The sequence below is a fragment of the Harmonia axyridis genome, chromosome 1, assembly GCF_914767665.1.
Source record: "Harmonia axyridis chromosome 1, icHarAxyr1.1, whole genome shotgun sequence".
Taxonomy (NCBI): Eukaryota; Metazoa; Arthropoda; class Insecta; order Coleoptera; family Coccinellidae; genus Harmonia; species Harmonia axyridis.
In genome coordinates, this window is record NC_059501.1 from 73815957 (window position 1) to 73830953 (window position 14997).

The window sequence follows — 14997 nt, forward strand, 5'->3', positions numbered from 1 at the left end:
AATATCAGTTTAATACTGGACTAATGTTAGATATTTTTTCTCAACAATTCACTTGAATATTTGTGTGACTTTGAGTTGAGAGATTTTAATAAGTCAACAAGAATATAATCAAATTGAAAAAATGTTATTTCTCCATTAACAAATTTGGAAAGGAATGGAAACATTGAACGATAATGACAAAATAGTTGAACTAGACGAACAAAGGACAAAATAATGGTTAAGTTGGAATTGCTCAAAGTTCTCTGAGCTCGTGCATATATGTAGTTCACAGATGTCTTCATTATATTTGGTTTTCTTTTATTTCTCCATAAACGTCCACAATCCACAATCCTTTGCAAGATTTTCTCCCTGCAATATGAAAATGTACCGCATAGATCGCTTGTTTCAGTGTCTTCGTAGAATATTATCCATAGGTGTCAGATAAAGAGATCAAGGTGGCCAAGCAACATGTCCACCTTTGCCGACCCCTCTATTTTCAATAGCAGTGTTCAAATATTAACGCATTCTCCTAAGTTGAGGAGATGGACTCCAAAATGTTGGAACCCACATTGCTATGTGGAAAAATTAGAAATTTAATCAAGACATCTGAGAACCACCTTCACACACGTGCTCAAAAGTGAATTGTGGAGAAGTAGGTTAACACCACCTCAGTAATCTCAACCAAATATATATTATTTCATTTTTGTTTTTACTGTTCCTTCTTTAATCAAGTAACTCATTTTTAATTCCCAACTCAAAGTGATACCAATATTGAAGTTAATTATTGTTTAGAAAAATTATTTAACATTAGTCGTCCAACATAAAACTGACGTTTTATCAGGATCCTTCTTATGACAATTATAAAATTTCAGTGAATAGTTCAATTACTTTTTATTCAAAACTTTTGGGATGAGAAAGAAAATTGATGTTTTATTGTTGTATGATCGTTGGTTAGGGAATTCTGTGATTTTTAATTTTTATGGCCCAATAGAGGGTGAAAACAAAATTTATTTCGACCAACCCAAACAATGCTACAATTTCGAAATGTGATTATTTCAATATGTTCGAATGAAAAATATTGTATGTATCTGCTAGAAACTATTGAGAAGATATTCATTTTGTAATCATCTCACGATTGCGTCTTCAACTATTCAAAAATTTCAAAAAAATCTGATAGAAGACCGCAGAGTTGTACCATATTGTCTATTGAAGAAATAAAAACCAGTCTACTAACTAATTAGGTATTAATCTAACAAAATTTGTAGATCATCTGAGCCAATTGAGCTCCAAAAAACAATTCATTTATCTGAACTTTTGCGAATTATAATAAATACCTCCAAATGTGTATATAAATAAACACAAAAAAAATTCATCGCCCAACGTGGGGCTCGAACCCACGACCCTGAGATTAAGAGTCTCATGCTCTACCGACTGAGCTAGCCGGGCTTGTATGAAATGTGAGTTCTATGATTATTTGTACTGGGAGATATCGTATTTCATACCATGCATGTATTTCCAAGTAAAATACGAATGGAATTCTAATACTTTTACACTTAGTAAAACTGAAAGAAAAATTTCTATTCATGCCCAGAAAATATGAATTTACAAATGAATGTCTTTTTTTCTCCCAAAGAATCTCTGAAGTTTCCATGATATTTTTGGATTTCTCAAAAATAATTGTATTCTGAATTTCCGAAAAGCATTGAGTTCATCTGTGTGCGAATATGAGAAACAAGTCATCAGTTAGTTGAAGATAATTGTAAGAGCATCAATGAGTCTCACTATTCACGACTAGAGGGAGCCACATAACTCGCGCGGAGTTTTAATATTTCTATATAAAATATAAACTAGAATAATTTGCTTTTTGACTAACTACCAAGAGGCATCAATGAGCATGACCTTTTTTTTAGCACATCATTATTTTTTTATCCAAAAATATCAAATATATACCTGCCGGCTACCTCTAACAATTTGTAACTTCATAATGAATTCAACTCTTTATAGTTATATGGGAAATTTAAACAAGCCCTGTTTTTATTCTCTTCAAAATTCGAATTTATTCAATTTGATTTTCATTATCTACTCACTTATTCAGATGAAATCTGGAAAATAATCATTGTACCAACGCCTATCAAAATGATACAAAATTTGTTGTGGTAATATTCTGGAAATCTACGAAAATGAAATAAAGAAGTTGTCTGTATCTGAAAAAACAAACCGGCTTTAGATAGGCTGCTTGTGTTTCATACATCATTCATACAGTTTTCAAGAGTCTGGAACAGGTTTTTGATGATTTTTGGTCTTCCAGGATGTGCTTCAGCGATCAAGCTGAAACCTCGTAAACATGCATTTTTATGTTCTTCGATCACTTATAGTGTCATCTCCTGCTGTGAATATTCAATGAGCTATTTCTATTGTGAGTACTGGCTGTAGTCATAAAATAAACAACATCTAATTAACGTTTCGTTTAAACAGTTTAAAACTATTATTTTAATAGGAATTAAATGACAGTTATTCTATTTCCACTTTTAATTATTTAATATAACAATTGTTTCGCTACACAGTAGCTTCTTTTTACTTGTTTGATATATAACAATAATAGCTTTACATTTTTACTCAAAAATGTAAAATATCAGAAGAACCTACTGTAGAACAAAACAATTGTCATATCAAGAGATTAAAAGTGAATTAATAAAAAGAGTTATTTAACTTCTATCAAAATAAATTTTCATCAAGTGAAGAACTTATTAATTCAATAGGTATTTGAAACTTGAAAATGTTGCGATATTTAAGTATATCGTCGGCTAAGAGTGTAAATCTGCTAAGTCCATTTTGAACAATTTCACAGGAGACCAAAAAAACCGTACAGTACAGTGTTATAATAATAATAATAAGAGAGTTTATTCATGAAAATACATTCAATAGAGTATATTGAATGTATTTTCATGAATAAACTCTCTAGTTTAACATAGTCGTCTAGTTTTTTGTGAAATGTCATTATTTGTTTAGTAATTTATTGGTGTTCAATGATAGTTTAGTACTACAATATTTTTGGTACCTATTCGTGAATGTTTTAATTATTGCTTAGATTTAATTTATTATTTTTGTCCACCCTGTACCAATTGGAATCCACATGTGAGGCAAAATGGTTGGAAAAAAATGACGGTGACGTCATTACTCGAAAGTAATAGTGTATATTAGATTATTATTTCAAAATACGGTAAATTAAAATAAAAAATCGATGTGTTTCAGAATTATTTCTTAAAATGGTTTGTTCAGCTGAAAATTAATTTGTTCCATACTTTACGGATACAGTGTATAGGCGGCTTATTTGTAAAGGCGGTTTGGAGATTTTTATTGCAGGGAATGTTGACAAACTCAATTAAACGAAAGAACTTTAGTTTAAGAATTAAGGATTATTAGGCGGCCTGCAGACTGGGCTAAATTGCCTCCCCTTAAATAGATGCAATCGTTTCAGTTGTTGACCCCTAACGCCGGCCCTGAGCTTGTATTATAATTTCAAAATCAATTGCAATAAAAAGACATGAATCCACCAATGTATTCGACTGAAAAAAGTGACTGTAGAATGTTTTATTTTCATGTTCATAGATTCAGTAATAAGAGAACTTTTCACCTACTTTGATATATGAGGTTGCGTTTCTCACCAAATTAATTCCCTCAAAATTTGAGCAAGAAAATGTGCCATTCATTTTTTTTTCCAGCTCAAAGGGAGTTTGAGATCACCTCACTGGACAACGAATTCGGGACAGCCGATACTCAATTTTTTTAAGGTTTTGTTGGTTGCATATCCGGATTAGGGTAAATGCACTGGTTCTCAACCAGTTAACAGAAACATCGATTTCGAGCACGATTTTTTCACACATGAACTTATCAAATTTCAATGGTGTTGGTGTTCATCGGTTCTTTGGCGAGTTTTAAATGATTTGTCATATAATTTAAAGCGTTCTTTCCGCATTTAACCTTTGAAATGTGAAAACATATAGAAAATCTCAATAACCTTCGGTTCCCGACCACGTCGCAGAGTTCTCGACCATATTTTTGTTAGTTTTCGACCACTAATAATAGTGGCCGCTCCACTTAAAAAACTTGATGAGTGATTAGAACTTACTTTCGTACCGTACCATCGACATCACTACCTATCACTCAGATGGGTTTCAGATGAGGTAAGAAACACTCGGAACGTAAAAAAAAATATTTTGCAAAAGTTTCCACTTTCTATAAATATTTCAAAATAGCAACTCATACAACATTATTTGGTTATTTTGCTCTTAATATCTATTTAAAAACTAATGAGTAGATAAAATATAAAATACCGACCACCAGTGGTCGAGAATTAAGTACAATCAAATTGGTTCTCAACCGCGAATGAATAAAGGGTAGAAATGAGTGTTTCAACGTTAATTCGGTGGTCGCAAACTAATATTCAGAAAGTAGATAATATAAAAATGAATCAGGGTATCGAAAAAAAACGAAAATGATCCAACAGGAATATATCGGTTAAAATAAACAATTATTGAAGTAACATATTGGTTCTCGACCACTTTGGTCGAGAAATAAAAGATAGAAATTTTCCAATACCAGTTCGCAACCGCCGAATATTGAACAAAAAAATATACATTTATTTGCTTCTTGATTGAAATACACTCAAAAATATATCTTATAGTTGATATGGAACAAAATATACACACATAATTCATTTGAAATAAGAAATAATTACTATTTCCTGCTCATATATCACAAAGCACTTTTCTAAGAGAGGACGAGAAAGAACCCTTTTTTATGATAGACGATTATAAACTAATTTTTAGCGCGAAAACTTTGACCTATACCACTACTATGCAAACTATCTTGGAAGGGTAGAATGGTCGAGAACACGTACCGCGAAAATATTTTGCACTACATGATATATTTTTATTATTATTTTATCTCAAATCACGGAATGGTCGAGAACCAGTGCCGGTCGGCTAACCAGTGCATTTACCCTATGTTCGTTGTTCGTTGAACCAATATTTACATTTCTAGATCCACCATTGACGCTCAGACGGATCAAGGAAATACTCAGGCTATAGAACTCTTGGAAAAGAGCTTCGTTTCCACGAGTTTTCTTGTCCCTTATCTCTATCGTCAGATGTTGCGCAAACGTAGTCATTCCACAGCCATCCCAACAATCCCAACGGAGAGCGAAACGTCACTTTGTGACAATTATCGTTGGAGAAGGTGTGTTTGTTGCCTTGGTGTTCGGTGTATTGTTATCGTGGTCAACTCTAGAGTGCAGTTCTTGTTGGCGCAATAAGTCGGTGAGTAGGAAAACTGGTACATCAGGTACAGATCAGTTGGAGGTCGCACCTGAAAACATCCTGTTGAAGATTGACCTTGCCCTTCATATCCTGTTTTCCCTTTTATTTAGGATGGTGCCAGAGATGCTCAAGATTCATCTCAGGTGTGGGTCAGATTATTTGGATTTGATATCGGATGTGTTTCAGTTGAGCGGAAATGTGAAGATGTTGGAGAATTATGAGTTCGAGATATTTGAGAGTTTACTGAGAATATTAATTGACGTAAAGAAGGACTCAGTTCTTCCCCGATGATAACTCTTATTGTTCATTGTTTAGAATTTGAAAGAGCACTCGTTCTTCATCTGAAGTAATGAGTAATAACTTTCCATCCAATTGTCATAACATTATTCTTTTCTGTACCTAAACCAAGATCAGAACAAAGAAAGAAGGAGTTTAGTAGCTGACTTTGGTACTTACTAGTCTTACTACTAACAAATTTCAAGCAGTGACATCGCGTCCAAAATGTTTGAGTAACATTCAGTAATATTTAAATATTTTCAACTGACTATGTTGAAGAATATTGATGATGTTCTGAATTTCAAATAAATGAAAAGCACTGATGACAGCCACTTTTGAGCGCTTGTTCACAATCTTATTAATGTAATTTTCCCACGAAACATTGCATGAACCTTATATTCAATTCAGTATTCTAAACACAAATCTTACAACTTCAGAAAGCAATTACTCATTAAACTGCAAAATGGCATGCCAAGACATTCTGCATTCAAAATTTTCTACAAGGTGACTGAAGGTTTAATGTCGAGGATAGTTTTTTTTTTGGGTAAAAATTATTATTTTTTTCAAACATGTATAACTTGCTTCGTTTTCGAGCAAGTTTCATAAAAGTATTCATTATTTCCTTCTGTTCAAAAAGTATTCAAAATTCGAAAATTATTTGATGAAAATCAAATGAAAAAATATATGAGCTGAAGTAGAATCTTGTTTTTTTAGAATAGAATCTTTTATTGAACAAATTTAACATTGAATAATAAATTGTTTCATTGTGTAAGGAATTCATTGCTCCTAACCCCGAGGAGTTGTATTTGTGCATTACTAAATTTAACTTAAATACACAAGTTATGCATCAGTTTGATTCATTGAGATTTATCCACTACATTTTGAGGAAAGAAAAAGTTAGTCTAAGGAGAAAACAAAAATAATTCCATTTTCGGAAACATAACAGGGGGAAATGAGATGTCAACTTTTGAAATTTATATTGGAATACATCCTTATTCTTTATTATTAACTTCTTCAACCTTCTGCAGAACAACCTGAAACTACCAATTTTTTTAACTCGGGAGGTATGCAGTTGTATATTCTTGGTCCAGTGGTACTTATAAATCTTTGAAAGAGGGTTGTATTTGTCTGGGGTATTCTCGAATTCTGTTTTCCTTTTGTGCAGTAATCATGGGAGCTCTCATCTTTCACAATTTTTTTCTTGTACATAAATTTGGAAACTCCGAAGATATACAGTTGCTGTAAGTCCATCATCCAGTCATTAGTGAAAAGTTCTTTTGTGGAAAAGGTTCTTGTTTTCGATATAATAACCTTGAGGATGCATTGAGCTGAAGTCTTGCAAAGAAAAATATTTCATGTTTACAATACAGGTTCGAAATTTCTGATAAGATTTTTTTATTGAACATAATAAACCAAAATTAAATTATTTATTAATCATACAGAAACTGCTTTTGATAGAACTTGACATGTTCAACTGGGACTCAACAGAAACTAATAATTTTTTTCTAAACGTAGTTGAAAAACTATACCCATCAGCTCGAATAAGACAGTCAAGTTTTATCAAAAACAGCCAAACATATTTTCGGTTATTAAAGAAAAATTGTTCTAACCTCTATGATTACCTATATTTTCAAAATGAAGCAAGCTTGGACATATGCTTCAAAGAAAAATTACCATTTCACCTGAAAAAATATCCTAAATGATTGACAATTTGACCATGGGTCACCCTGTAAATTTATCAAAATTGAATGCTTCGTGTTCTTGTCATGAAAATTTCTTCTTGCATCTCATCTTCTCTTGCATGACCTCAGATGTTTCTGCAAAAAACCGAAAAAATTAAAAATCAGTCTGTTCCTTGGATATACTCTTTGTTGAGAAGAATTTTATTATTTTTTCTCTTGGAATAGCAACATAACCTAATTTTTGGATTACTCATTCTATTGATGAACTTCATTAACTCACAAAATTTCAGTAAAATTCAACCGAGAGGGAACCTATATCGAGATGCAAAACGAATTATCTTGAAATCAATCGTTTGGGACCAGTCTCGTTCCTTCCTTCCAATAAAAAATCTTTATTTCGAGCCCTATTCGTACAAAAAAGTGTCCTACATAGTCAGTTTCTGGATATATACCCGCTCTGTTACACTTTCTGAAGAAATAACTCTTTTAAAATTTTCAGGTTAGATTTCTATTACAGAACAATTAAAAAAAAAAGCACACAAGTTCAAATCAGCAATTTTCTTGAATTGGTCACGATTCATTTATTGAATGAAATTCTGATGTTAAATTGTATGTTATCATTATTAAAAGCGATTTGGTCTAGCTGACTATTCAAATGATACGAGGTGATGTCTTTCAATTACCAAAATATTTTCCTTATCTTTCAGTTTAAATTTCGGGGTTATCAGAGAAGGATTAGCTACAATGTCAGTATACCACACTTCAAATATTTTTCCATCGTTTACAAAAGTCATAAACCTAATTGAACAAGGAAATGGTTCAGAATGACCCCACATTTGAGTTTAAACAACTTTCAAAATGCTCCCTAGCAAGGCATAATGAAGTGGATTCTCGTGTATTTTCTGTATTATTTCATTCATTTAGGAAAGAACCCAGAAGGCGAAATGGAAAGAATGACATATATCTAGTGTATTACGAATCTTGTATGGGATAATCAGATATACATATATTATTCCAATTGCCTCTTACAATTTATTTTATTTCGCCCATTTCATGACAAATTAAGTCATATGTAAATGTTTATGTGTTACTCTGGATACTGGGATTATAGAGATAAAGTTGAGTTTCTGGAATTAATGAATTCTTCAATGAAATGACATACCAGTGTGGCCTGAAAAATGGGTACTTAGTTTTCAAAAACCTTGTTCCTTATTCATATTTCTACATTGCGTAGATTTATTTCACTGACAGAGTGAACTTATTAATACTATAAGAATACGTTGAGTTGAATTCAGTTTAGTCCTTTTGAGGATTCATCGCTCATGGTATGAAAAGCCTTTTATTCGTTAGATAATCTAAGGTTTTGTAACCTTAAAAACAATCGGGAAGCGAATCATTATATACTTCACACTTTTCGGCTAGCAAATGTCACTTTCTCGGCTGGCAAATGTCACTTTTTCGGTTAGCAAGCATCTGACGAAGCGCTCCAAAACACCACTCCATATCTAAGCCTAGATGATGCTCGAACATGATATGATGAAAGCATTTGCCAATCATCAAGACATCTTGTAGGTTCCTGAGGATAAAACAAATTGAACTCAGTTTCTTGAAGAGACTCTCACATTGATGTTTCCAATTGAGATTCTCATGAACATCGATACCTAGAAATCGTACATGATTAACTCCACTCAGCTCAATTTCTCCCAGATTTGGATTAATGTTTATACTTCTATTATAATTATGAAAAACCATATAAAGAGTTTTATCTTAATTTATATGCCGTGAATCTTGAAACAGTCACATAATTTACCTGAATTCTTATATAGATTTTCTTGCAATGATAAATTGTTTTCGCCATGGACAACAACAGTGGCATCATCAGCATATAGGAATAAATCACAGTCGATATCATTCAGAATGTCATTAACATATAGTATGAACAACACCGGGCCCAAAACTCAACCCTGTGGTACGCCTGTCTTAGTTTCGCTTAATTCAAATTTTACATATTTCTGTTGTGACTTGTGTTCAGATGATTTGATCGCTACGAATTGCTTTCTGTTTTTGAGACTATTAATATTAATTCTAATATTTGTGTGAACTTTTAATGACATTTCAACAAATATGGAATATAATTCTGATTACCTAATTTTTCAGCACAACACCCTCAATATTACTTTCTTAATCCAAAGGGCATGGAAAAAAGAAAGTAATGAATTCTCAACAATTTTCCGGTTTTCAATGACAATCATGGACGCCTTATCGTTTTTCAATAATTTTCATTTTGCCCCCCTGAGAAAAATTTCCGCGAGCGCCCTTGGTTGGGGATCGATTTTACGAATCCATCATATTCGGCTATTGTAAGAAATAATAACCATTGTTTTAAATGGTTTATGTTGATGGCGTTTCACTTTTACTTTCACATGAAGTTTTATGTTTGATTTTGTAATTGGCTTTATTCCGTAAATAAATAAATGAATAAATAAATAATGAATCGACAATTCACTTTGAATATTCATCTAATTAATGTAATCAATTAATCTTATCAACTCCGTGAACAAATAATTAATGGTATGATAATCTTCATCTCTCATTTCTTTTAAATATGGAGTCATTTATCTAGATATTCTGAATCAGCAGATAACATTGATTCATTATGCACTCTTACACAATAAAGTTTAAAATTCGCAAGTTGTATACTATATTGTTTGACGAAGTGATAGATGCGGTTAGAGCATTTATAACAATAATAATATTTTCTTACAAGACATCAAAATAGATAGCAGGGTATACAAGAAACCCATCAGTTATTGACAAAGCGAATTCTACAGATATTTCTGTTATTGAAGTAAATAATTCCATCATTTTATCAATAATAATTTCTTCGATGAATCCTTGAACAATTTTGTTATATAATAAATCGAATGGGTAATTTATTAAATTGACATAAAAATCGACGTAGAGCTTCGAATGTTAGTTTCATACAATGATTACTGATACTTGTACTAGTCATACTGATAACAGAAAGTAAAATCATAACCAAGGGAATCCAGAGATTATAACCGTTCAATGACGCGTTGTATTTTTTGGCAATAATGTAAAGGTACATCGAAAGATATATCAAATGCACAGTTATGAAACAATTTGATAAATTTATTTGACTTTTCATTCAATAGCTCATATAAGTTTATCCAATAATGAAAAATTTTGATTTTAGTATCGAGTTCAAGTTATAAATACAATTCAAATAGTTCTCCAAATCCAACTCATAATATCCTAGTTGTAGTATAAGAAAATTTGAAGTTTTTTGGCCGATTCCCATTGTGACAGTGAGAACTTTGCCAACAATTATACCTATTAAATTTGCTTTGTTAAAAAAGTTCGACTCTTGTACAACCAGAACAGTGTCAATTCGTGAATTACATACAATTTTTTTGTTTCAGAATCTATGTTCGTGATAGAATTAATCCACTCAAAATAAAGTAAATCTTTTTGAAACTCTTTCCAAAAGAATATACTCAAAGTTGCCTACTCAAGTAGCGGCGACTTGGGCCCCCCTAACTTTTTTTGCTGCCCCCTCCCCTGAAATATCGCATGAGCAAAACAATACAACATGAATTTAATGTAAACCAGTTTGACCTGGAAATCTATGCCCCCATGAAATCCTGACCCCCTTTGTGGTCCCCCCAACTAATTTTGAAAGCAGGTGCCACCTCTTTCTGGGAAAATAAATCTCTCGTTTATTAGAGAACAACTCTTCAATCCAATTATTCATCAAATTATTATGCAATCAGTAAATAATTCCAGCAGCGGCACTTTCTATTAAGAGGGATTTATACCACGTGGCATTCTCGTGATCTGTTAAAGTTCAACTACTCCTTTCTCCTCAGCGTTTTTGAGATTCGCCTTTCAGGATGAATGAAGCAATATCAATCGTTCCTTTGATTTACCGTCTTCTTCTACAACATGCAAAAATTCAAAATACGTTTTTACGTCTTCATTTTTAATTTCAGAAGAACCGCATTTTCATTCTTCAACAAGACTTTCTGTATGATATTTTATATGGAAATTCATACAAAAATAAATATTTGTTCAGAAAGTTATATCATGCATATATTTATTTTTCAATGAACATCATCTAATTCTTTTTTTTTTATTCCAAGGAAAAAACAGTAAATAATGATTTTCCGCAATGACGAACTCTTTTGAATGAATAATAGTGAAAACCTCATATGAATCGATGGTTTTTAACGTAAAATAAAGCGTACTAATTTTTGAATTGTCGCTAAAACGGTAGACAAGAGCCCTCTTAAGGGATATTTCCTCGGATATTTCTACAATTTTCCTCATGACGATTTGAAGATCTGAACTTGGGTATTGAAATTCATGGTGGTCGTAAGATCTTGGTCTTCAGATTCAGTTGACCAGTTGAACCAATAACATAATTTACCTAAATTCCTCTGTAGATTTTCTTGCAATGATAAATTGTTTTCGCCATGGACAACAACAGTTGCATCATCAGCATATAGGATATCATTAACATATAGAACAGCACCGGGCCCAAAACTGAACCCTGTGGTACGCCCAAAGAAAATTGGATAAGGGTCAAAATCACCTGAAAATCAACTTTGAATGTCATTGTATGATATATCGTTGAATTCAGCGTTAAAAGGCATTTCGAAAAGTGTCATAAAATTTACAGGTCCGTATTGAAAAAAATGAGGTTGAGGGTGGCCCACAGAGCACAAAACGTTGGATACGAAATCTGATTACGTCAAATTGAGAATAATTTACTGTCGAATAATAGATTCCTGTAACATTTTTTGATAATATTTGAAATAAAGTGGGAAAAAAAGAAAAATCGAAATGACAGAATTTACTTTTCTTAGGATATCTCAATAACCGGCCCTGATAATCTCGATTTGTTTGAACTGCTTGACAATGCTTCTATGCATACAACTTTTTCTCCATTTGACCGACCTTCTAACTCTTATGATTTAAAAGTTACCAATACAATCCCATTGAAAAAGTGGCCAGCCTGTATATCCCATCTTGACTTCAGTATTATTTGGAATTTTATCACACCAGGTATCTACCTCAATTCTGCTAGTCAATAATGTGACATTTGTTCGATATAAAGAAATGAGTCAAATAAACGAATACGTTTATTTGTAAGAAATAATCGATTTTTTTAATTATAACGGGTTGCCTCTTTTCGACTCGTCTATGAAAGGTTGTAAGGGTCACTGGAATGAGGTCAAAAAAATCTATCAATAGATTTGTGCGTGTTGATAGGAAATATTCCACTTTTATATTGGAAGCGGCGGAATGATTCAATTGTTAGTTTTCCAGTAAATTGTCGGATCCGATTATGCTCCACTTGACGAAATGTATACATACGAGTATAGGCTGTATTGTTTGCCGCTCGTCTTCGAACCGATCGCTCTAACCTTTCGTTACAGTTTCTGAATTTTAGACATTTCGAAGCTGACATGACGTTCGAAATTTCGTGTCATTTTAATTTTGTTTGATGACGAGAACCCTTTTACGCCCCATGAACGTTTTGAAGTACGTCGCTGGTATATTTTAAGATAAGAAATGAATTCTATAATTTGTTCATAATTTTTTCTCTATTGTATTTTGACGCATGTGTGATCGTTATCGAGAAGAAAGTTGTATCATTCTTTGAAATTGGCTAGATTCAATTAAAAGGCAAGGAAGGAACCTATTATACTATCATAATGAAAAAGAGACACTCCAAGTATTCAGTTCGTGATTTGAATTACAAGTTTCCTTAAAGAATAAGAAAACTAATGAACCAAATTGGATCTCAATAACTCAAAAATTGAAAGAGTAATGAAGAAAGAACTAAAAAAAATGTTGAAACTTTAATGCACTGTAGTTCGGTAACGAAGCGTTTACGGACACATGTTCACGGAAAATTTTTATTTTGACCTGAAAAATACGTCCCTGAAATCTTGATACAGAAATTTTAGTCACCCTGTATTTAGAATATATAATAAATAATATGATATAATAATATAAATAAAACTTAACTATGATTTAATGAATTTCTTCCATTCTGCCCTGTTAGTCGCTATCTCTTTCGCTTCTTTTAGATTCTTTCCTCTCCTCTGTATTTCTCTCATTATTGCCCCATCCCAAGTCTGTTGTGGTCTTCCTCTCTTTGGCTTCTCCTCTATTCTCGCCTCCCATACCTTTTTAACTTTTCTATCATCTTCCATACGCTGAAGTGTCCCCACCATCCCATCTGTCTCTCTCCCTCATATGATTCTAGTGAATTCACCTCTAGCTCATTTTGAACATCTTCATTCTCCACTCGGTCTATTCTTGTTATTCCCTTTATTCCCCTTAAAAATTTCATGTCCATTGTCTGTAGGTTACTTTTGATTTTTCTCGTTGTGTTCCATAATTCGCATCCGTATGTCAGCACAGGTCTGAATTTTGTCTTATATACTGTCATCTTCGTTTTCGTGCTAATTCTCTTCTTCTTCAAGAATTTCCAATTCAATGCATGATATAGTTTACCCGCTTTGTCGAATTATTAAGAATAACAATTTAAAATTTCTCACAAAATTTTGTATCGAAGACATAACCAGAACCATAGGAAATTTAATAAGAATATCAACAAAAATTACCCAATATGCGGTGACCACGAACCCAACCGAGTTAAAATGTGATTGTTGATATGAATAAATTGAATGAAATGTATTATTTTTATTATGTATTATTCTTATTTAGAATACTGATCCGTGCAAAATTTCAAGCTGATCATATCTTCGGAACTACAGAAAATTAAAGAAAAATAATAGGAAACACATCTTAATATTGAATACTAAATATTTCCGTGTTAACAGATCTCATAGGGTTGAGATTTTCCTGTGTTTCTACACAGAAACGCCGTTTCAAGCTTCTCGCAAAATTTTTCGTTGATAGCTTATCCAAAACCATTGAAAATTCAAGAATAACATCGAGAAAAAATTGCTCAATATGTCCTTGACTACAAACCGATTCTGCTGAAATTTTGTCTGGTCATATGGAATAACAATTTGAAGTTCCTGCATAATTTCAAGAGAATGGGGTATCAGAGTTTGTCTATCTTATCTGATTCAAAAGTTGTAGTGCTAAAACATCGAAATTTGACACTCTGTACATGTAATCGAAACTTTGCATCAGTACGGTAGTACTGAATAAAATAATTTCTCTTGGACGCAATGGTTTCACAGCAATAGAAATTTAATTCCGATTTCGGAATAAATAAACAATAATTAATAATGACTTTATATTTAATCACCAATAGTTAGCCTGAATGGTCGAGTAGTCAACAACGAGTTTGTTTACATTTCTTGTGTACGTAAGTCTTATAAAAATAGTCAAGAATATGCCAAAACAATTTATGTACATATTTCAAATCACGATAATGTTCTACTAATTAATCAGAATCTAATGAAAATTAAATGAATATGAAATCGTATAAACAATATTGGACAGCGTACGGTTAGCGATTTCTTGAAATGACAACTCCGCCTTCCGTAGACCAATTATTCGACCTATTTCAAAATCATTTAGCTGGCTCTAGGCATTTTAACAACAACTAAACATCGACTTTGGATCTCCTCGAACTACTGGTTTGTTGAAAATTTTAAAAACTTGCAAAAAAGACTATATTTTAATAACAAAAAATGTATGCATGAAAATACCTTTTTTTTTCTCCAAATTCA

General features: G+C 32.3%; 1 protein-coding gene and 1 non-coding gene across 3 annotated transcripts in view; one reads left to right on the forward strand and one right to left on the reverse strand.

The window, feature by feature from the left end:
- Nucleotides 1-1352: 1352 nt before the first annotated feature.
- Trnak-cuu lies at nucleotides 1353-1425 on the reverse strand. Its single transcript has one exon. It is a non-coding gene; the product is annotated as a tRNA-Lys (tRNA).
- A 3718-nt stretch (nucleotides 1426-5143) lies between these two features.
- Nucleotides 5144-14997, forward strand: part of LOC123671259 (protein GDAP2 homolog) — a 93927-nt gene continuing 84073 nt past the window's right edge. For both annotated transcript variants that reach the window (XM_045605005.1, XM_045605006.1), the window contains exon 1: nucleotides 5144-5297. The gene's annotated coding sequence lies outside the window, so the exon portion shown is untranslated. The remainder of the gene's footprint in view (nucleotides 5298-14997) is intronic.